Source organism: Equus przewalskii, chromosome 8 (genome assembly GCF_037783145.1).
Source record: "Equus przewalskii isolate Varuska chromosome 8, EquPr2, whole genome shotgun sequence".
Taxonomy (NCBI): Eukaryota; Metazoa; Chordata; class Mammalia; order Perissodactyla; family Equidae; genus Equus; species Equus przewalskii.
This window is the reverse complement of record NC_091838.1, coordinates 80,267,716-80,292,217: the sequence shown is the minus strand read 5'-3', so window position 1 is coordinate 80,292,217 and position 24,502 is coordinate 80,267,716. Positions and strand designations below refer to the sequence as shown.

The 24,502-nt window shown below is 44.4% G+C and overlaps 1 long non-coding RNA gene across 1 annotated transcript in view; it reads left to right on the top strand.

The window, feature by feature from the left end:
* Positions 1-11,339, top strand: part of LOC139085352 (uncharacterized) — a 45,437-nt gene extending 34,098 nt beyond the window's left edge. Inside the window, exon 3 of the long non-coding RNA XR_011543632.1 lies at positions 9,852-11,339. This is a non-coding gene — a long non-coding RNA (uncharacterized lncRNA). The remainder of the gene's footprint in view (positions 1-9,851) is intronic.
* The last annotated feature ends 13,163 nt before the right edge of the window (positions 11,340-24,502 follow it).

The following is a 24,502-nucleotide window of genomic DNA, read 5'->3' as shown; positions in this document are numbered from 1 at the left end:
ATTTGGAGCTTCCATTATTTGTTTTCTTCTAGCAGACAGGTGTCTTCCTGGGATACATGTTGACCACCAAGGTGAAACCAATCCCCAAGTTCAGTCTGCTTCAACACCTGTGGCTTCATGCCAGTGTCACGTTCAGTTGTGCATACGAGCGGAATACCAATCCTCCAGTCAGGAATACAGGGTAGCTCTCCCCTGCCCTCCGCCTCTCAAGGAGGTCTCAACATGGAAGATGGAGCCTGGCTCAGCAGCATGTGTCACTGACTCCAGTCAACCTTATTAGACAAGGACCAAAACCCCGAGCATGATCTGGTTGCATTTGGTTGACAGCCATCTGCACTTACACTGTTTCCAGAGAGTTTAGGATTGGCGAGGACAAGCCCTGTAAAGCTCCAAGTTCAGCGTCTTCCATTTTACTTCAAACTCTTCTTGCCGACCTCCAACTGCCCAAAAGTCCGAGAGAAGAGAGATGCTCATACCCTATGGCTTCTCCGTAGGGTCCCCTCCTTGCAGAGCCAATCCACTAGACCAGCAGTTGCCAATCTTTCTGCAAGCCAAGGGGTCACTTTGTCTCTCCCATTTCTTCTTACTCCCAAGCCCACGGTCAAATACTTGGTGATATTTGGACCACCCTTTGATAGTTTTTTACCACTTGCATTCAATAAAAGCTTTGCTTTTACAAATGTAATCATTAGCTACTAAGCTAGACTCAGACCAGAACTGTCAAGCAGAAGGAACACAGCTCTAGACAGCCCACAAATATGGACTTAGAATATCAATTTTCTTTTTTAAACCAAGATCAGACAGTCTGTGGGCAAGGGACGAGTAAAGCAGAAACAAGCCTGAACAAGTTTCAGTCAGAGGCAAGATCAGGGAAGTCTCAGCCAAGTCTAAGGGTCTGCTTCAAATGCAGTGTCTCAGTCCAGTCTCCTTAGCTCCCATGTGGATGCCAATTTGGGGCCATCAGAACTTTACCAGGAGCATAGGCTAGCTATGTTGTGTTTCCCTGGAGCCTGACATCAGAATGGATTCCTATTTTGGAAGTAACCACTGTTCTTTAAAACTATGAGCACAGTTCAGGGTAGAGGCTGGTGTGGAACCATCTTCAACAAAGCCATGTACTTATGAGCTCTGGTCTTTATCTTCCAAAACTCTGGGAAGCCCTCAGTTGGGATGCTCTGAGTAGTCTCACTGACCTAACACTTAGACCTTATGCCCATCAAGTGATGTTTTGGAAAAGGTTTTTTCCTTTTTGCGCCTTTTACTCTCACATCCTGAATAGAAGACAGACTCATGGGAAGTATTGGAGATAATGCCACCGAAGTTTCTCTTCTTTTGAGCCCACACACTCAGATTTTTAATCTAGGAGTTACAAGCTTCACTTCTGGAGAGTAATGAGCCTGTACTCTGTGCACCCTGAGCCCCCCAATCTCAACCACAGGGGCTACCCCGGGCCCACCAGCCCCTTTGAGGATCGCATCTAAATGGCCTCAGCACAGACATCATGGGACAGTGTCGGCTCCCCAGTGAATTAAACCGCCCACCTGCACACTATTTGATGAGCAGCCTCTGAATATTTACACACTTCACATATGTTCGACTGTGGCAAGCGGGGGGGTGTGGTATGACCAAAGAACATAAGGTTATAAATGTTGATATGAAGACCATCAACCATCGTCTACTCAACTCATAAGGCAATACTTAGGCCAAACTAAAAGGCAAGTCAAAGGCTTAGCTTTCTAACAGTCTTTATGTTGTTACGTCATGAAGAATTAGAAACTGTTGCTCACTGACATAGGCTCTTATCCTGTCTGGGAATTGCTATTTTGGCAAAAATCCTAAAGATGACATTTCTCAGCAACAACAATAGAGGGAATGGCAGCTTGCAGAAACTAGAGCAGAAAGCCAAGCTTGTGATCAATGCAGGATAGTTCTAGTGGCTTTCTCTAATTTAGCACATGCGTTGGACTGCAGTATTTTCTGCACCATAAGGAGACTTAAAGGCATATCAATATTTATAGCAGGTTGGCAAAAGCGAGGCAACACTCCACATTGTTAATTTGCTCTCCAGGATGCATACTTGGAGACAGTTTCTTGTCCTCTAGCGTTTCCAAGTTCTCCACAAGGAGCACTGATCACCTGCGTGCCAGCTAAGCAGCACCTGTCTGCTGTTCGCGGCGGTGTTTGGGGGCTGCTTCCAGCAATCCAGTTAGCACCTCTCTTCCAGCTGGATGTCCACGCCCCACCGCAGGAGCAGGTTAGCTGGTGTCCTCTAGCTTTAGGCGCACCCCACACTGGAGTGGGGTCTGAGACAGCCTCAGCACTGTTGCTTACTTCCTTATTTTACACGTTGGGGCAGCAGTGTCAAAGCGGTCAAGGCCCAGGTTTCCAAGAATAGGAAGGAGTCAGGCTACAACCACATTCACGTGATTCTCAGCGTGAGGGAATAAAGGCCAGCCGATCGAGTAGAACCCGGTCTGAATCCCTCTCCCCCAGTCACTAATTATATTGTGTTTGAGAAAGTCAACTGACATGACATTTCCTCCCTTTCTAAAGTGGGGATAACGTGTTCTGTAGGCGAGAATGAGACAGGAGTGTAGAAACATGTGACTATGAAATGCTGCAACTAAGATCAGGGTCACTTCCTCTTGGTGACATGAATGCTGATCAAAGGGGTGTTGGAGTTGACAAGGGATGTTGAACTACTACCAGGTTGAGAAAAAAATTGTTTTGCTTCAATTAAGTTTAGTTCATGATAGGCTGAGTCTTAGAAGACTCTTATGAGCTGAAGAACTTGTGTTCTTGTAAGCTTAATTTGCTAAGTCTGGTACCCAGATAGCACTTCAGTGACAGGAGGCAGCATTCCCCATGCTTCATAAATTAGGGAGATGTGGCCCTAAGGGTTTTCTAGTGGCCAGCTACAGCCAATAATGGTCAGTTTTTCCTTCTCAGCTCTTATTCCAGGAATACTCACTCTGATCTAATTGTTAAAGAGGTCTAAGGACAGGAACCTCTGTTTTAGTCATCCACTGCCAGAAAAGGAACCAGCATCCTGAGCTTCAGGCAAAGCTTGTGGCAAGATCTGTGCCTGTCTTAGCTCTTCCGAGCATTTTCTTACTCTGAGGCTGGGTGGGTCCAGTGCCCAAACGGCTGACTCAGGATTGCGAGTTCTTGATCATTGTCAATTCAGGTCCGAGAAGCCCCTTAGAACTTCACTATCCCAAGAGGAGTTAACAAAGGAATGGCATCTAGAAGACAATACCTGGCGCTCCGAGGCCCTGGAATGGCAGCAGCCCGCCCATTGCTCAGGGGGGAGCACCCTGAACGTAAGGAATGCTTGCAGCTCAGAGTTAGGTCTCAGGTTCATCTCTTTAACGGCCCCATGTTGCTTTCTATTTGACCTGATGGTTCTAATAGAGTTAGGCTGGCCTGATTCTCATGGAAGGCGGACACTGACAGCTAAGATACACCTGTACCACAGACCCTAGGCCCTCAAGTTTCCCAACCTCCGAATTCACACGCTTTGTAGAGCCCTTGCTTGTGGCTCTCCACCAACCTTGATTTTCATAGTCTTAGCACCGGCGGCAGCTTTTGAGACCCTGTTCTATTATTTCCATTAGTGGTGGTGTTATTAGGGGACCAGCCAGCTCCTTCCTGTCCTATGCTTTTGGATAAACTAACCCAAGCTTCACCTTGACTCCCTGAACCAAGGATGTACTGTTTCTAACATCCTCTTCTGAGAAGGAAAAGAAGGGCCTCAATGCAAAGGAGGGTTCTTTGTGCAAAGATGAGTCCCCTCAGATGGCGCGAGAGGAAATGCACCAAAACAGGCCTTTGTTGGCTGCAGATTCCTTGGGCTTTAGTAGGATAAACAAGAAAGAGAGAGAGGCCCCAAGCATCTTCAGGAAGAACGAATTCAGAGAAAGAGAAGATTTGCAAGCTTGAAACAAATGCACAGCAACTCCACTACCCCACCCAACAGAGAGCTCCCAGAAGATAGCCCAGAATCATGAGAGCCTAAGCGTCCCCAGCGGCTATAGGCTCCAGTCACCCAAGGATGGCACACTCCAGAGCAACTCCTGCCAGCTAAGACCAGCTAAGGAGAGAGGCAGACCCAACCTGCCTCTTTATACTCCTGCTTCCCCACCCACCCACCCTCCCAGTCAACTGGAACGACACCCACCTGTACCTGCAGCTGCTCACGTGCCCTGCCCCCCACCAGCCTCTTGTTGGGTTTTCTGGGCTGACAAGGGGCAGGTGGGGCCTTCAAGGGACCAGGCCACGAACAGTGCTAAGCAGGGTGGAGGGGAGAGGCTTGGAAACAGTTCTCTGAGGCTCAGCAACCTACCTTGAATAAGAAAACCGCTCATGGGCGATCCTCACTGGCCTTGGGGGCAGCCACATGGAAGGGACCCTTCCTGTAGAGGAATCAGAGGATTCAGCTAGGGTGACCAACTCATCCCTGTTTGCCTGGGACTGTCCTCATGTCAGCAGTGAAAGTCCTGTGTCCCAAGAAACCCGTCTGTCCTGGGCAAACTGGGATGTTGGTCACCCTAGCAGAGGAGGTACTGTGACTGCCCCAGGGTTAGGAGTGGAGATGCCACGGCGCAGGGGCACCTGGGCTGGCCCCCACAATCGGTGAGGGCTGGACAGGGAGCTGTAAGAAAACGTTCTGCAATAATTAAATGCTGCTGAGTTTTTCTAAACCACTTAGCTTTACAAACTACCTTAGACATATCCCAACTCTGCCTATTTAAAGACAGGGAGCATTGCATGTTACTCTCAATTCAAATCGTTTTAATTTTTGTTAGGAAGGCTAAGCGTTTTGTGAGATTTGCGAAATGTGTACCTCTGTGCATTAGTTATGAATAAACACCAATTGTGCCCATGAGGATTTTTTTTTAAAGAAGTCTGATTATCTCCTATTTGAGGAGTGCAAGGTCAGGTTTTAGTGTGAGGGTTAGGTCCACATGAAAGATGATAAGTAGTTCCAAATGTGAAGATCCTATATACAGAATATAAATAGTGTTCAGGATTAGAAATGTTAATTCTATGATGGTTGCAGGTTTATTTCATTTTGTTGGTCCTTAGGACTGAGAAATCCAGTGAATTAAAAAAGTTTCTGTTTCAGTTGCCAACTTTGTTGTTAAAGCATCCTGCAATTATTTCATTTGTAAAGTTTCTCTTTTGATTCCTGTGTTGATGATTTTAGCTAATACACTTTAAACTTTATATATATATGTATATATATACATACACACACACATATATGTGGACATTTGTTATAGTGTCTACGTGTAGCTTAAATAAAAACATTTCAGCTGAAACAGTGTAACATATTTGCATAACTATTAATCCACACCCTAGGGGCCTTTAGTTAACTCCCAAGTAACTTAAGGAGATTCTGTGCTCTAGAGGAGGCTGCCAAATTCCTTAAATACCTTCATCTGTTTCTAAGAGACATTAGAAGTAACTTCTCTTCAGCACAATGGGCAATGGCCAAGCCACATGGCTGGCATGAAATACTGTACGGCCGCCACGCCCCTCGGGGGAACAGGGTCTGAGGATCCGGCAGCCTGGCAGCCCCCCATTCTCCCTGTACCCTGTAGCAAGAGCAACTTGGGGCACTGGGTTGTTCCCGGCCTCTCTGCCTTCATGGGGGCCTCAAATCCCCTGGAGGGAAGAAAGCTTGGGATGGGTCTGCCTTGAGGAAATCATTGCATTTGCCTCGGAGCAAAATTTTCAGCTGGTTTCAAATTGCTTGGGGCCAAAGGGTGGGGAACTCTCTGAACTTACAAAAGTCTGGTATGCTACTGCTGGGTGCTTGATTGTGAGTGCAGGCTTGCATGTTTACCAGAATTGTCTCTGAGCCTCATCTGTGTTGTGACACACTCTCCGGTAATAGAGTTGTGGGAAAGGGGACACCCTTCCACCTGCCTGCTTAGCCTGATTATTGATTTAGACGACGACAAACCTTGACATTGTGAAATGGCCAAATTGCTTTAATTCATTTTGCAACAGCTTCTTAAAAAGTCCTATTCCTCCTCCCCCTCACCCCCACGCACATTGGATGGCTCGGCTTTACCCATTTGCAGAGGACATATCGTCTGTGTACGGTTCTCGATGCCTGTGTGCAGGGTGACTTAATGCCAGTGTTCACAGAATGAGTGAACAGTAGGCTTGGCAGTGTCAGACTAGGGCATCTCTGTGTCTTTAAACACACATGCCACACACCTGAGCACCCCCACGTACTGGGAAGGGACATGGCTACTGAATGGCAGCCAATAAACACAAAGCTCTGTGTTCAGGGAACTTCAACTTTAGCAGGAGGAGGGAGATAAGAAGCAATGGCATATTTTCTTGTTTGTCACTTGGAGCCAGTGCTGCAGAGATAAATAACGCACAGTAGCTTGATGGGGGTTAGGGTGGTGCGTGGGGTGCAATTTAAAATTGGGTGACAAGGTGGCATTAAGCAAAAGCTGGGGGAGGTAAAGTACTGAGCCCTGTCTCTATTCAATCAGGGGGAACTATTTGTGCAAAGGTCCTCGGGTTGGGCTGTGTCTGGTTTGTTCCAGAAACAGCTGTGTAGCCAGTTTCTTGACAGCTGGCAGGTGACGGGGGACTGGGATTAGGGGACAGGCAAGAGAGGTAAGTGCCAGGGCACCTGGCCCTTGAAAGCCTTTGTCAGGACACTGGATTTTCTTTTATGGGACTTGGAAAGCCCTAGAAAGTTTTGAGCAACACAATCTGACTTATATTTTTAAAGGATATACCACAACAGTGATTTTCAACATGCGTGTGGGCCCTCGATCAGAAGAATCAGCTGAACCTGGAACTTTCTTAGAAGGGCATGTTCACAGCCCCGATCCCTCTCTCCCCCAGACCTAGTGAACCAGAACAGCAGTCATCTCTGTCACCAAGCCCTCCAGGGAGGAGAAAAAATGCAGGATGCCCAGTGACATTTGAATAAATTTGATAAACAATGAACACTTTTGTAGCATAACTACGCCCCATGCAATGTTGCACACACACTGAAAAAGTACTTTTCGTTCTTCTGAAATGCAAGTTTAACTAGGTATCCTGTATTTTTCTTTGCTAAACCTGGCAACCCTACCCCCAGGTGATTCTGATGCATACTGAAGTTTGAGAACCACTGTTCTAGAAGCTGCTGCCGACCCACTCGGGTGCCCTTCACCTGGCCAGCGTAGGCATCCCCTGCATCCTGAGAGTGCTGACTGCTGATGCTCTCAGCTGCCACCTTCTCTGGAAGATTGCCCACAGTTGACCAGAACCACACTTGGCCCATAGCAAATGACTGAGAGGGGTTACAAAGGGCCAGGGCTTTTGGCTCAATGGGTGACAGCTCTGTCGTGTGGTTTATTCTCAGAGCCCTCCAGCCTGTGGATCAAGCCAAGGCCAGACTTTACTTGAGACCCTATCCTGGCTCTGATCTTTCTCCTTTCTTATCCTGTTTCCCTCACTCCCTTACAGACTTCTTTCTCTGAGAGAACTCCCGCAGTAAATCATGTGCATGGCGCGAATCTCCAGTTCAGGCTCTGCTCATAGGGAACCTAAGATAAAGGGTCATTGACCTAAGATAAAGGGTCATTCGGTCTGCTGGTCCGAGGATAGACTCTTGAAACAAGTGCACAAGCAGAGAGCTAAGTTAGCATCTTATGGCAAAAATCTAGTGGTCTGGACAGCGTGGTGGCAGTGTAGGTGTCAGGTTTTGGATAAGTTTACAGGTACAGTCAACTGGATTTGCTGGTGAGTTGGATGAGGTGTGAAAGAAGGGAGCTGAGGATGACACTTCCAGGGCTTTGGCTATTTACTCACAAGGGTAAGACTAGGAAAAAAGCAGATTTCTTGGGGAAAGATCCAGACTTTGTTTTTTGACATAGTAAATTTCAAATACCTTTCAACCACGCAAGTAGATGTGTTTGAGAAGTCAGGTTGGTGCACTGCTCTCAAGTCAGGAAAAATGTGAGCACTTTCAGTGTGTAGAGAGTCATTAATGCCATGTGTTGGGTCAGGATCACCCATGAACAGAGTCATGGAGGGACTGCAGATAGAGCAGTCCAAAAACTGCTCCCTGGGTGATTTTTTCTTAAGAATCTGGAAGATAGGAATAGATTAAAAGAAACTGAGGAGGAGCTGACAGTGAGGTAGGAGGAAAACCAGAAAAGTGTGCTATTGTGCTAGAAGGCATGTGAAGACATCTTTGCCCTGATGCAGAGAAAATAGCCTTGGTTAGATGGTTTCTTTATGTATGGAGACGACACATGCTGAAGTCTATACACTCCATCGTACACACTACGATGCTCCCCTTGTCACACACTCACCCACTCACATTCTCATCCACCCCCCAGACTCACCCACCCACCCACACTTGCACACACACTCACACACACTGATGACCGTGCCCATGACCGAGACCACCTCTCAAAGTGGCAGTGGAAGAGGACTTGTAGTAATAGTATGACATGGGGGAGGGGGGAAAAAAGGAAAGTTGGAAGGGGTACATCTAAATGTAAAATAAGAGGAGAGTCTCCAGGTGGAATCTGAGATCAGCTGTCCTATGAAGCTGGACCTGAAAACCTAAGGTGTGAGTGACATAGGAACCCAACCTGGCATACAATGAGCATCGTCACTCCTCTCTACTTTTGCTTGCGATGTTTCCCTTTCTCTTCCTTTGGTAAATGTAAGTCTTCCAAAATATCCCAGCCTGTCTCAGGTGTATCAAGAAACGAAGGAATAAATATTTTATCTTCCGAAGGCCAGAGAATTTTTAGGGGGCAGGATAGGTAAAATAATGCCCCCTCCTCTGGATGTCCATGTCTGGATCCCTGGGACCTGTGACTATGTTACTTCATAGGCAAAAGGAGCTTTACACATGTGATTAAGTCAAGGATCTTCAGATAGGGAGATTATCTGGGTGAGTCCAGGGCAATCACAAGGGTCCTTATAAGAGGAAGGCAGGAGGGTCAGAGTCTGAGAAGAGATGTCATGATGGAAGCAGGGACAGAGGAGGGAGAGGGAGAGATGGACAGGGAGAGAGAGGGGGAGAGGGAGAGAGGGAGAGAATGAGAGAAAGAGGGAGAGAGAGAAAGAGGTTTGAAGATGCTATGCTGCTGGCATTGAAGGTGGAGGAAGGAACACCAAGCCAAGGAATGCAGATGGCCTCTGGGAGCTGAAAATGACAAAGATGTGGATTTTTGGATTTGCCCCCAAAGCCTCTGGAGGGAGGACGGCAGGTGGGTCAGAGTCAGAGAAGTAGAGACAGAAGCAGAGATTAGAGGGACGTGGCCATGGGCCAAGGCATAAGGGCAGCCTCTGGAAGCTGGAAAAGGCCAGGGAACAAATTCTGCCCCAGAGCCTCCGGAAGGAAGGTGCATCTAAGACTTCTGACTCCATGACTGTAAGATAATAAATTTGTATTGTTTTAAGTCGCTAAATTTTGAGCGATTTTTTTTTACAATAGCAATGGAAAACTGATCTAAGAGGAACAAGACCCCCTCAGAGAATCTTTTTGCACATGAGGGAAAGAAGCAGCAAGGGTACAGATTCAGGGGCACCAGGTCTGCATCCTGCCCTGCTCCCTGGGACTTTGTTAGAGGTAAGGGTCTCTGTGCTCTCTTCTGATCGCAGAGGCTCCGCCTTCCACGCACAGAGACAGTCTGCGGTCCTTGCCTGACCCTGAAGCTCTCCTGGACTCGGGTTTCATGGTGTTTGTTTGGGGAGCATGGTCACGATTTGCTCCGCTGTCTTACCAGGTCGAGCTTAGGTCTCCAAAAGGAGACCCTCTGGCGATTGACTATTCCCTCTGATCATAACATAATTTATTTCTGCTTCAGGTGTTACAAAGTTGAACTGCTTCACCTGTGAAGAATTCACGCTTAGAAAAATAGCCAGAATACTAATTATCACCAATTTCTGAGGAAGATTGTCTGCAAAATAACCGAAGAGGACTTTGCCTTCATTAACACATTATTTCCTCAAGTTTCCTGTAGTTCTGTAACACACGCAGGAATGTTTTAAAGGGCAGGCCTGTTTTCTCATCATTATGGGACTACAGCAATAAAGGGCCTTGATTTGGAATCTGCAGAATTAGTACCATGGAAGTCTGGCATAATTGGAAGGAAATGAAGATCTGAGAACCAAGAGGATCTAGGCTAGCATTCTGCATCCTTGAGACTTACTAGTTTTGGGTCTGTGGATGTTTACCTTGCCTAAGCCACACTTTTCTCATCTGTAAACAGAAGAACTAGATCTCAGTGCTGTCTTTCCCCCACTCCCTCCATGTCAGTGATGGGAGCCTGCTGCTCAGTCCTCCCCTTAAGAGAAAAGCTACCATGAGGCGGTCAGCCTCTAGCTTCTGCCCCTTTGGGATCTGCTGTAGTTTTCATGCCAATGCCCTGCTCCCCCAGCTGCTCCCAGTGATGACTGAGCACAGTGAGGATACCAGAGCTGGAATGTTTTTGCTCAATACAGCCTCATCTAATGAGTGGTCTTTGCTGTAGGGTACTGTTTTGGCCTGAATGAGACTTTCCCAGAGCGGCAATGTGGTCTCTTTCTAACCAATCTTTTTTCCTTCTCTCCCTCCTTTCACGGATGTCACACCTGTATTGTAGTGTGAAAGCTCTCCACACCTGCTAACTCCCTCTCCCCGTCATCCTTCACAGACATTTCTCTAGTACATCTCCTGCTTGACTGATTCCTTCATAGTGTTTGCTTCCTAAAGGACCTGGACAGTCACACCCACATATGGAAAAGTGCATACTTCACTAGTGTACAAATCAATGAACTTTCACAAGCTGAATATACCCATGTAAGCAGCACACAGATCAAGAGAAAAACATTACCAGTGCCAGAGAAATCCCCTTGTATCCCCTGACAGACTCTACTTCCACCCAAGGGTAACCACCATCCTGACTTTTAACAGCATAATCTTGATACTAAAACCAAAGAAAGATATTACAAGAAAGGAAAACTAGAGGCCACTGCCTCTCATGAAAATAAGTGCAAAATCCGAAACAAATATGAGCAAACTGAATGCAGCAATATCTCCACTTATAGCCAATAACATATCTGGAAACTTGGCATCTTTTGAAACTCGTCTTCCATTGTAAGTAAAACTTGAAAACTTTGTCATGAACTTCAAGCACTTTCTCACCAAGGATCATTTCTTCCGTTCCTGACTTTTCCATGCCACTCAGCTGGAAATTTGGTTACTAGGTATCCATGATTTTTCTGATAGCTTCTTGACTTGTCAGCTTGGCAAGGCTGAACAAGTTCACCCAGTTACTCAATAAAACATTCATCTAGATGTTGCTGTGAAAAAATTTTGCAGATGTGGTTAAAGTCCATAATTAGTTATTTTAAATTAGGGGGATTATCTCCAGTGGGCCTGACTTAATCAGTTGGAAGATCTTAAGAGGGCTTACGCTTTTCCTGGGGAGAGAGAAAGACTTCTGCCTGGGGACCACATGCCTGTTGGGTTCCAGCCTGCCTGTGGACATCCCTTCCTGATGGCCTGCCCTATAGACTTTAAGCTTACATGGCCGGTTCCTACAATTGTGTGATCCAATTGCTTGTGATAACTTAATCTCCATCTCTCTCTTCCTTCCCAGCCCCCAACTCTCCCTCTCTGTCTCTCCCTCTTTCTGTCTCTCTCTGCCCTCCTTCTACACAAATCCTACTGGTTCTGTTTCTCTGATCGAGCCTGAACTGATACACTGACTCTGTTGCTGTTGCCAAATTAATTATTGTACTTGAAATTTTCCCAAAGCCTTTGAGCAGATACTTTTATTTTAGGCAAAATTATACTCAGAGTTGCTGGTTTAACAATGTGGAGTTGTGGAAAGCACCAGCCGTGGACGCTCCCAGCCAACCAATTTACCAGCTGAATGTATGCTCGTGGGCAAGTCACCGAAATCCCCTGGGTCTGTCTTTCCTGATGGGCAGCACTGGCATTGTGACTGAACTCTTCTCCAGAAGGTCCCTCCAGCCCGACATTCCCTTGCTCAGAGCCTGTGAGAGGACAGGGGTGGGAAAAGAGAGGCAGGTTTGTGATTTCATCTGCTTAGTTCAATGTAGTTCTTTTCTTCAATGACCTCCTCCATTCATCACATCATTTTGGATTTTGGCTTTTTGCTCAAGCGAAAAAAGAAAAAAGAACTCTTGAAAAGGTGAGCATAGCAGGGACCAGCCTGAGGATGGGAACTGCCTGTCACTGGAGGGTGATAAATGGTACATTGAATGTAATCGATGGCAAAGTTATAGATCTTATTATTTCATCCTTTGGATTCACTCCACTTGCTCAGAGTCTCCGGAACATGAAATAATGACTCTTTCACAGTTTAAAAGTCTAACCTTTATTTGGTAAATGAGATTGCATAAAGTATCTTAGGAATAATTTAAGGGACAGAACACAGAAATTTTTGACTAAAGTTGGTGACCCAGGAAGGGACCAAGGTCACCACTCCCCGCTCCAGTCCTGCTTAACTACCTGGATTTCCAGGAACTTGTTTCCCCACCCGGGATTTGGCTCAAGCTGTTCCTTCTGTCAGTGACTTTGACTTTGGGCAAGCAACTTATCTCCCAGCCTCAGATTCGTCCTCTGTAAAATGCCAGGCTTGGATAGACGACTCTAATGGCCCCTTCATTCCAGCTGGGAAACAGTCTGAGCAGGAAATTGGAGTATGAAATTTCGGCATCACCTTCCTTTAAAAAATAGAAAACGGAGTAATGGGAAAACTGCTTTGGCTCATTATTTGAAAATGAGGGCCTGGGAAGATTAATGTGTTTGCCCTAAAGAAAAATACCTTGGATGTAGGGTCTGTAAAGTGTATGTTTTACAAAATTGTGAATTTTTCAAGAGGAGGAAGTTACCTTTTCTTGGGGTGGTTGCTCGATTTGAGGCATAGAAGGTATTTATAGCCCACACCAGCACTAAGAAAAGCCCTGAGACAGAGTGACCAGCAATCCTGCGCGCAGAATCTAAGATGCCTTCCCCTCCACCCAGACTCCCTGCAGTGGCCATCTTGTTCCTTTTCCTTGTCATCTCAGTCACCCTACTTCCCCCTGTATCTCCTCTCCATCCCACAGGAACTCCCTTTGTTCTGTTGGCTCACATGCTTTATTCAGGCCAAGAGCATGCTGTCTTTTGCCAAGAACCGCAGAAGTAATGGCATAGGGAGTGAGTAAAATGCCAGCTGAGGCTGCAGAGACGTATAAATGGATTTAGATTCAACCAACATTTATCACAAGCTTACTGGGCGACAGCCCTTGCTGGAGCTTATAAATACATTCTGTCTCAAGAACTCTGTGGCTCAGTGTAGTGAGATGAATAGTGACCTGCCCCCTCCCTCCAAAAATCTTTGCAGATGTGATTACGTTAAGGATCTTGGGATGAGATCATCCTGGATTATCCAGGTGAGCCCTAAGGCCAATGAGAAGTGTCCTTGTAAGAGTGAGGCAGAGGGAGAGTTGATACACAGAGAAGAGGAGGAGGCCTTGTGACCAACTAGGCAGAGAATGGAGTGATGCAGCCGCCAGCCCAGGAATGCCAGGAGCCACCAGAAGCTGGAAGAAGCAAGGAATGGATTCTCCCCTGGAACCTTTGGAGGAAGCATGGCTCTGCCAACACCTTGATTTTTGATTCTGGCCTCTAGAACTGTGAAAAATTAGATTTCTGTTGTTTTGAGCCACACAGCTGTGGTAATTTATTACAGGAGCCCTAGGAAACTAGTACACACAGGTAACCTCCATAAAGGTGATAACTAAGAATCTCTGATATCAGTGGGGTCAGTGGTCTCCTAATACTTATTTGTAATAGGGTCTCTTTTTCAAGTCCCACTTCTTCCTTTCTAATGGAAACCTGTTTTTTTTCTGAGCAGCCATCCTGCAAGCAACAGTGTACCTCAGAGAAAGCTGATCCCACTCCAGCTTCAGAGCACGTGTTCCTTTCTTGCAAAGGAACATATGGCCTCGCTCTGGCTGATGAGTTGTCAGGTAAAGTCTGATGAGCCTTTTGGGAAAATAGTCTTCCATCCTAATAGAGAAGCAGAAGGTGACACTCTTTTCTCCCACATGGTATCAGTGGATCATATGCGAAGCTCATAAGATTATAAGCAACCTTCTTCCTGGCTTGAGAGTGAAATCTGAGGATGGCAAAAGGGAAAGATTAAAAAAAAGAGTTACAACGATCTTGGTCCTTGTAGATTTCTTTAAAGCACTGAAGCCTATGTTACCTCTGGCCTTAATATGTGAGTTGACAAGTTTCCTTGTTTTTTTATGGCATTTGACTACAGATTCCTTTACAGGCTGCCAGAATCTTCTGGACTGGTTGAAGCCTCCTCAGTGGTCTCTTGTCTCCAGTTCTGCTGCAGCTGCTCTTCATGTCAGCCCCTGAAGTGACTTCAAGGATCATTAAGTCTCCAAATAATATAGCTTTAAACCAAGGATTGAGTACAACTCTTCTTTTAGAGATGTAGCAAGATGGAAAAGAACTTATTCTCTGGGTCCAGAGAACTGTGCAAATTATCCAACTGTATTTTGTAGGAATTTTAAAGACAATATGTTTTGTTTTACTCTGAGGATAGGACCAATCTCTGTATTCTATGACACACAATTTTTATTCAAGACAGACTATGTGCCAGGAATTGTGCAGAAACCATTTAATCTTCATAACAGCCCAATGATGCATTAGCCACTTTACATATGAGAAGATTTAGATTCAGAACTCAAGTGTCGTGTGCAAATTCACATGGCTGATAACTTGTGGGGATCAGATTGAGGTCCACATCTTTTAGATTCCTAAGGCTCCCTGGTTATTAATTGAATTAAACAAGGTCTGTCTTCTTCACTTTCACACCAAACTGATGCGATTTATCAAATGTTTGTCTTTTTTTGTGTATTACTTTAATGGAAAATATTTGAAATGAATTAAAAAGTTTTGATCAAGTTCAGTATTCTGCTGAAATAAATCAATGAAGACTAATTCAAAATCTAGTTTTGATGGTTATCTTAAAATACCACCCAATAAATTTTGAAAAAGGATATTTAACAAGGGGCAAGGTTGAATCCTAGAAAATTGCTTGGAATTGGTTCTGGGAATCTTATTTTTCTTGTCTGAAAAAGGGGAACCACCTATAGTGATTTCTTCCCAACATTGTTCTGAGGACCAAATGTGGTGGTGCGTGCAACAGTGCTTTGTAAATGATAATGGGAAGCACCACGTTAGGGGCTTTGAGTTCTTTTTCAATCTAGGACCAGTCAGGAGACAGAAACCACAAAAGTTATTTGAAGAGAGAGAACTGAATATAGAGACTTGTTAATTAGGTAACCAAAAGGGAAGAAGGGACACCCTACAGTATCACAGAGGTAGCAATTCCAGGGCTCAGGTATCAAAGGGAACAGGCTAGAATGACATATATTAAGATGTAGATATTTAGAAGAGGCGTCGTGGAGCTGAAACTCATACTTCTGAGGAAGTGACTGCTCCACCGGTGCTGGTGCATCTGAGGGACCCTCAATAAGCTGGTTCTGCGGTGTTGAAAAAAACTGCAAACTGGATTCAACTACTCCGAAGGGCAGGAATGAGCCACTGCCAGGGTGGAGGAGCCTTCAATGGGGATGCTCATGGGAATAGGAAGTAGACAGGAAGTTCATGGGGGAGCAAACAGGAAGAAGCAAGTCTCTTCTTCCTCCTCGAGCCTTACAGTCCTGCTCTACTGTCCCCTGTTGCCAGACTTAGCATGGAACATGCTGGCCAAGCAGAAATGTGGTTTGCAGTCCCAGCCCCAGTATCACAGAACCGAGTATTAGAAGTGTGGTGTGGAGCTAAGACCCAATAATTTAATAGTTGGCACCTGGTCCTCATTTCTAAGTCCTGTAAGATCCTTGAAAAGTCGCTATTGTCATTTCCATTTTATGTTGTAGAAAACTGTAGTTCAGACACAAACTTTCCTAGCATTCATCCAGAATGTTCCAGAACAGGATTATAATCCAATGTTGTTTGACTCTGAAAAATTCTCTGAGGGTTAGCGTCTGACTCATTTTACTTCATATTCAACTGTAATATTTAATAAATATTTATTACTCTTCTAGATGCCAAGCACTATTATATAGAATGGGGATATGGTAGTAAATGAATCCTCATCCTTCTCTTCCTGGAGTTATAATCTCTATGAAGCATTACAAACACATACACAGAGGCATACTATTTATGATATGGTTCTCACAATTTTCGTAACATTTTGAACGTATGTGTAAAAACAAAAGTTACAATATTTTACAAATGAGAGAAACCAGGAAGAGAATTTTAGAACAAAATATTAGCGGTCTGAATTCTGAATTTTCAACAGACTTCTAAATTATTTCCTCTATTCCTTTAGTGTAACTTTTTCTAGGTTGTTCAACACTTAACTTGCTTATATTTACTCTTTCTTGTTTTTTTTCCTCTGTAATTTGAAAGTACACATCTTTTTTTGGGGTCTGTTTGTTCTACTCTTGTAATGTTGGTTTCTAATTTAATTACTTTATGGCAAGAGATGGTGAAAAGTTTATCAATCCATTGAAAGTTGTTGAAACATTTTTGTGAGATTTGTGTGTGTTTGTTCAGTCATAATACTTCTGTTTTAATCTTTTACATTAAAACATACCATTAAATAATAAGGAGCAGCGTTGGGTTACAAATCCATGTATTCTAGCTCCAGAGACTATGCATTTAACCACTACTTTTCACTGCACATAATTTATGGCTTAGTTAGGATTAGAATTTGGGGTTGAAAGTTACTTTCCTTTGGCACCTTGAAGATATTATTCCATTTCCATCTGCATCAGTTTTCTTGCTGATGAGAAATTTGCTCTCAAACAGATTTCTTTGTAGGTGATCTGTTCCTTTTAGAAAGCTTCTAGGATTTTCTCCTTTTTCTTTATGTTTTAAAGTCTCTCTAGATATCTAAAATTTTTTGCTTAGAACTCAAAATATCATCTTCTAATGTGACAGTCTATGTCTTTTAAAAAAATCTTCTCTTCTGGAATATTTCTGGTTAATATCTCCTTTGTCAATGTCCATTATTTCCTTCATCTGGCACTATTCTTACATGGATGTTGGAGGTTCCCAATCTAGCCTCTGTGCTTCTTTCCAGGTCTTTCATTTCCTTTATCACTCTGCATTGCATTCTGGGTGTTTTCCTCAGTACTGTCTTCCCATGCACCACCTATTTATTCTCCTGGATATAGTTAAGAGCTTATCCTAAGGAGATTTATAAAAATCATTTTATTTTGACATAATTCACATACCATAATTCAACTCAATTAAAGTATACATTTCAATGATTTTAGTATATTCAAAGAGTTGCGTAAATATCACCACAATTTAACTTTGCAACATTTTCATCGCTCCAAAAAGAAATCCCATACCCATTAGCAGTCACTCCTCATTTTTTTGGTCCCTTCAGCCCTTGAGTTCCCTTGACAGGAACTAATCTACTTTCTGTCTCTATACATTTGCCTGTTCTGGATATTTCATATAAGTGGAACCATATACCATGTGGCTGTCTGTGCCTGGCTTCTTTTATTTACCATAATGTTTTTAAGGTTCATCTATATTGTAGCATGAATTAGTACTTGATTCCTTTTACGGCAGAATAATTTCCATAGTATGGATGTATCACATATTGTTTATCCATTCATCAGTTGATGGACATTTACGTTGTTTCCACTTTTGACCTACTATGAATATTGCTGCTGTGAGCACTCATGTATGCATTTTTGTGTGGCCGTGTTTTCAATTCTCTTGGGCATATACCTAGGAGTGGAATTGCTGGGTCATATGGTAACTCTATGTTTCACTTTTTGAGGAACTGCCAGACTGTTTCCCAAAGAGGCTGCACTATTTTACGTTCCCACCAGCAATATATGAGGATTCTAGTTTCCCCACATCCTTGCCAACACTTGATATTGTGTCTTTTTTATTATAAATATCCCAGTGAGTATGAAGCAATCTCATTGTCATCTTGATTTTCATTTCTGTAATGACTAATGATGTTGAGCATCATTTCATGTGGTTGTTGGCTATTTGTGTGTCTTCTTTGGAGAAATCTCTATTCAAATTCTTTGTCCACTTAAAAAAATTCCCCCTTTTTATTAGTGTAAAAGTTTAAAAAAAACCATTCTAGATAAAAGTCCCTTGCCTATTCATGATTTGCAAATATCTTCTCCCACTCTGGGTTGTCTTTGCATTTTCTTGATGGCATCATTTTCAGCACAGAATTTTAAAATTTTGTTGAAGTCCAGTTTATTTTTGCTCTTGTTGCTTTTCTTTTGTGAGAATTAAATGAGGTGACGTATGTAAGTAATTTAGCATAGAGCCTGGCACTGGTGAGTGCTCAGGAAACACGAATCATTCTTGTTACTGAAAATAATATTGATGACAATTAGCTTAATTTTAAGTTTACAATGCAAGCTTCCAAAGTTTAATTCTCACCGAGGACTGAAGTTTAATTTTGAGTCAGCTGCTCATGACTGTCATGACATTGATAGTTTTCTGAGGAGTGTTGTAAGACTGGCGCTCACAGAAAAAGCTTCAGAGCTCAAATTGAGGCCTTTGCTAATTATATGAGTCTTCTCTTTTGAGGTGAGTATGCTTTTGGATCCTATGAAGTGGGAATTGATAGTGCTAATACACGAGTTCTATTTTGAAGGGATCCAAAAAAAGACCCTAAAATTAATTATGATTATTTTTGCCAGAAACAGGTGCAAGAGGGATGTTGAATCACGCTACACCCTCAGATCTGTATTGCTGTGTAGAAGCTGCCTTTCTCCAGATCTCTGCCCTCTAGGACCCAACTAGCAATCATGCCGCACTTGTGAGTGACATCCGTCATTAAAATGTTCTGTATCTCTTCCTTTCACCATCACTGGTGCTGCCACTAAAAATCACCCAGAGAACAAAGCTGGAGCTCTTGTGCTGAGCCTCTAATGATCCTACTAATTGGGTCTCCAGCCCTGAAATTTTCATCTAGGCACATTGTTAAACAGTTCTTTCTAATCAACACCATCAACATAGCACCCCGTCTGTTACTCACATGCTCCAGTCCAACTCCTGATTCAGAAGAGGCAGATAACAAGGGCTTCAAGTCGCCCAGTCTGAGAACACAGAGTTCTGTTGATTTTCTCCCAGTGGTCTCTCCTCTCCTCTTTGTTCCCTCCTGCTGCAGCCCCGCTGTGGGGTTTTCTCATCTGGACCCTCCCAGCGGCCGCCTCACTGTGTGCTGCCTCCAGTTCCTCCTCCGCTGATGAAATACACAAAAGGCGGCCAGCATTTTCTGTGAATCCAGTTCTAATTGGGCCACTTCTCCACTGTAATCTCCTAAGGGGAATCTATATTCCCTTGGGAATCAAATCTAAACTTCCCGGAGAGCATTCTGGGACCCAGCAAACTACTTTTGCATCCCTGCCGCCTCTGTTTTCCTCTTCTCATTTGTCCTCTGCTTCCACCCCCGAAGATGACTCACCACCCCCCAGCACCCATTGCCACGGTCAGCTCTGGTCAGCACTGTGCCCTTTCCACGAGCTTGGACCATCCGCTTGCCCCACTCTCTCCCAAGGATTTTACAAGCCTATCAGCCTTCAAGGCTGGGCTCAAATGGAACCTTGTTCAGGAAGTCTCTCTTCATCCCTGTCCCCACCACGGGATTTAAATACTGTTCTCTGCTTTACATTATCCTTTAGGGTATAAGAGAGAAACCAGATAGGCCACCAGCCAGTTACATTCAAGGAGTCTCAGCCACTTGCCAAAGCTTTTTGGAAACAATAACCACGTTCCCTTCCGCTTTATTGGCTTATAGCTCTGGTGATGTAGGACCCTGTTTGCTGTGCACAGACCAGTTTAGACCAATTATATCAGCATCCTGTTCATTTTGACATTCATCCCGATTTAGACTTACTAAGGAGGTATTATTATTATTTTTAAAAGCAGCAATAAAACAGGCCTGGGATCTGCGTTATACACTCTCTGAAGTGTGAGAACCACCATCACAGATGTTCTTCTGTGGAAGGCAGGTCTGGCTGGGATGCAGTACAAGGCCGTGTCAGGAGAGCCTGGACCCTACGCAGCCACCCGGCCCCAAGGGTTTGCTCTGAGAAAAGAGACTGCGCTTGTGGATATAAACTAATTGGCCCAGGGGTGTGGGGCTGGGGCCCAGGCTAGCATCAGAGGGATTGGGGTTATCCTTTCTAGAAAAACCACCAACACCTGCGCTGGACCGGAACAGCAAGAGCATCAGGAAGCAGCGCATACGAGAGAGTGCTTCACACAGGACCGGGTCGCTTCCTTATGCCGTGGGCAGTGACCTAAGCAACAGAACTCAAAACGGGGCTTCCAGCATGGGGTGGGCAGAGTGTTAGGGTTAGGGTTAGGGTTTTTACCCAACCTTCTCTTTTTACCTTGTATTTAGAAACAGGACTAACTCCATTAGATCAAATAAACCCCTGGACAAGAAAGAGATGCTGGATGTAGTGAAACGGCTGTTTGGGGGCATCCTGGAGTTGGCCGTATCCATCCAGCCCCTCTGTTGTTGAAGGGAGCCCCACTGCTTACACACTTGACTTGATCTAATCTCATAAGAGTCCCATAACGCAGGCCTGCGGGCTCCAATTCCTTTCTAAATCCAGGCCTAGACCCTCCCCAAATTCCATTTCCATTTTCAGGCAATGATAAGGGGTGAAGGGCTTAAAGGTATGTAAAGTATGCATTAAACAATCGCCCTGGCTAATATGAAATATTTAAGAGGAGTAGCCTGACTCTCTCTGAAATGCAAACAAAGAAGCAGAGGCCTGAAGATCTGCCATTTGGTCCCTGTGGTCAGAGCTGGGGGGGCTCTCCCGCTCTTGGGAAGTGACTTCCTGACTCCAGGGTGGCACTCATCAGGCAAAGCAGCCAACTGCAGACGCACCAGAAGGGCTACAATCTGGCCCGGACACTGCAGAGGAAACTCTGGCACCTGAATCTGACGTTTGCCACTGGCAATGAGATCTGCGTTTGCAAGAAAGTGCTCCCTTTGCTAAGCACTCAGTACTTTCCAAAGTCATTCCCCAATTCATCATCCCTGCCTTGTAGCTAATTTTTCATTAGTGAGTTGCAGAGTTCTGTCAGCCTCGCCTACTCATCCTGGCCTCTGGAGGCTGACATTCTGGGTTGGGATCTGCATTCCACCAATTACTAGATGGGAGGCCTTAAACAAATTACTTCATCTCTCTTTGCCTCACTTTTTTCATCAATAAAATGGGGGCGTTTTGAGGATTAAATTAGAAAACACTGGTAAAGTGCTTACTGTCGTGCCTGGTCTATTGTAAGTTTTCAATAAATATCAGCTTTTATTAATAAGGTCGAATTGGTATAAGATTCAACTGGGAGCATGAATTTGGAAACATTTGCAAACACAATACAATGAGTCTTATGATTTGTTCTGCTTTCTTCTTGTATTGAATTGGCATAGATATGATCAGTAGTCTTTCTTGATTATACATGAACTACCTGTACATGGAAAGATGAATGAGCCTGCCCCACATCACCTGGTATCTGATGGAAGGGTAATTCCTACATTGTTTCAGGTTCTCTGAGTACATAACTATGGGGCCCAGATGTGACATAGGGCCTCCTCGAAGGCCTGACTGTCCAACGTCAGAAGCTGGGTGAGTTTGGTAGGCTCCCTCCATGTCTGTCATATCTTCGCATTGTTTTCTCAGGATGTCCTCTTTGCACGCCTGCACATGTGTCTGTCAACTTAGTTACTCTGAGGGAGCTGATACACAGGCTCCAGCTCTTCGCTATTTTTCTCCAAAAATTTCATTCCAGAGTTGTGCTGTTGAAAACCATCCTATGGGCCTGAGAAGTCACTGGGAACCATCTTACAAAGCACCCCATAGGTTTCCATCTCCCCGGCACTCCAACCATACATGGCTCTTACTCCACAAGGGTGACATTCCTGCCTCACACAGGCCTTGGAAAATGTAGTACAGTGCCACCACCCCACCTGGTTAGAGGCGGACGAGAAAGTCCTGGCTATTAACCTGAGCTCTGATTCCAGACCCTTTGGGTTCAAATCCAGACTCTGCGACTTACTAACTATCTTGGGCAAGATAGTGAAGTTCTTTGTGAATCTGTTTCCTCATCCAGAAAAGGGGATAATAATGGAACCAAAACCATAGGACAGAGATAGAACCATGCTTTCCTGGTTTCTTCTGCCTGAGACTCCACCTCTGCTTTTTATTGGAGAACATGGGAAATCCCTTTCATAATTTGCTGTTGTCTTATGAGCAAAATTCCATTTCATCTGTATGACAAACTATGAAGACAGATATTATTCCCATTTTGTAGGTAAAGGTGATTAAATTCAGAGAGTTTGTAAATTGTTCTCAATCACATAAGTGTTATGCGGCACAACCTCAACTAGAAACCCAAAGTTCTAACTCCTACCTCCCAGTCTCGTGCTCTTTCCAGAAGAGTTGTATAACCAGCCAAGCTAGGAACAACCCAACAGGCACATTTCTAGCTGCTATAGGATAACTACAAAGACAGAACCACATACATATGTAACACACACACACACACACACACACAGATATGCGTACGGACATGTGTGTATACACACACATTCAATTCTATAGGTGACAAGAGAGCCCAGTGTACTCATGGTGATACCGCTGACCTCTTGAACTAGTTTAAAAGATAGATGTTTTGCTTTTGGAATCATAAGATTCGAACGAGCTCAGACTAGGTGTTCAAAGGCTTTTACTTCTCATTCCCTTTTTGGTTGGTCTTTCATCAACTGACTTTTTCTTCTTTTTTTTAGTGATAATCTCATGAAAATGACGCACGTTTAATGGACCTATTGTACTGGGACTCGTTCAAGTGCTGTACATGAATCAAATTAATCCTCACAACAGCCCTTAGAGTAGCTATTACCATTATCCTGATTTTGCAGATTTGGAAAATGAGGCAAAGATCTTTTAAATAGCTTGCTTAAGTTCCCACAGCTAGGAAGTGATGGAACCAGATTTCAAATCCATGAAGTCTGATCATTGCTACTAAGCATGTTTCCAAGATAACTACCATATATTGTGTAGTTTATTGTGTATTTCTTGATGTGATACCTGGCATTATAGCAGATAGATTCGTATATTAACTTTGTAACTTAAAAAAAAAAACCCAGAAAGGTAATGTATCAGGTTAAAACCAGGAAAGCAGACACCATTCTGTGTTGGAGGAGGTCATCGAGAGGACATGACGCCAGTTGACGCTTGAGCTAGACAGGGATAATCGGAGCCCCACGCCTCACCCCCCTGCCGTCCATCCTTGGAATGCATGTTCTGCCCACTATTCCCACAGTGGGAGCTGTTTTCAAAGACACAGCCTTGAGAGAGCAATGTGTTGTTAAGACCCTGTGGATGGTGTACATGACTGAACCCCATGAAGGCCTCTATATAAACTTTGAGATTCTGGCGTGCGGGTGAGGAGAGCTGCTTGTCTTGTGGCCGCCTAAGATAAGCCTCGTCCATACTTTCCCCTGCTTATTCAACCTGCCACCTACCAATCTGGAGTGGCCTGCCTCTGTCTTCAATTTCTCCTTGCCCTCCGCGTACAGGGGCTGGTTTGTGAACCAACAATTCTGAGTATTCAAAAGAGAGGGTGTTTACTGCAGGGAATTGGTTAAACAGGTAATAGAAAAGCTGATAAATCAATAGGTGATGCTGAGCCAGCCCAGATTTAGTAACACCATGAATCCACTGCCTTCATTGTTTCAGAGTGAGGAGGCACTGTTACTGGATCCCAGAAGCCAGCCCGCCTTGACAAGAGTGGGAACCACCACGGGCCCACCTGACAGGAGATACAGCCATGTGAGATACGAAGCCGCTGTGGCAACTCTTCCTGAGCCACATCACAGGGAGAAGAGAAACGTCTGGGATAAAATTAGCTTTCTGTAATCAAATCTTCTCATTTTTGTCACTTTATGATGAACCAGGAGCACCTTCCTTGTGGACTACACTGGGCCAAGGACGGGAATTTGGGGTTTGGTGCCGTGACTTCGAGCCCTGATATTCTTTGACTCTGAAGAACAGAGTCAGGTTGGTTGGTAATGGGGTCAGGCGCAAAACTGGTATGAGATGTGCCTTTGCCTGTGTTTGGAGGCTGAGCTGTTGATGGAATATGTGTGTGACTGCATTACCAAACTCTAAGCAAGCACATGTCCCTTTGAGCACATTTACTTAGCTTCTGTTTATACCTTAGATAAAGCACAGATTAGTCTCGTTTGCATATCTCCTTCTTCGCTTTGAACACTTGCCAGCATTCATTAAGGCGGTGTCTTGGAGGTAGCAAAAGATCCTTTATTGAGCCATCAAAGCTGCAAACATCTTCTAATCAGGTAAGAGGGTCTAGGAGTTCCTCCTCCCTCCTTATTAACAACATGGGCTGATCTTCAGGCATCACATTTAT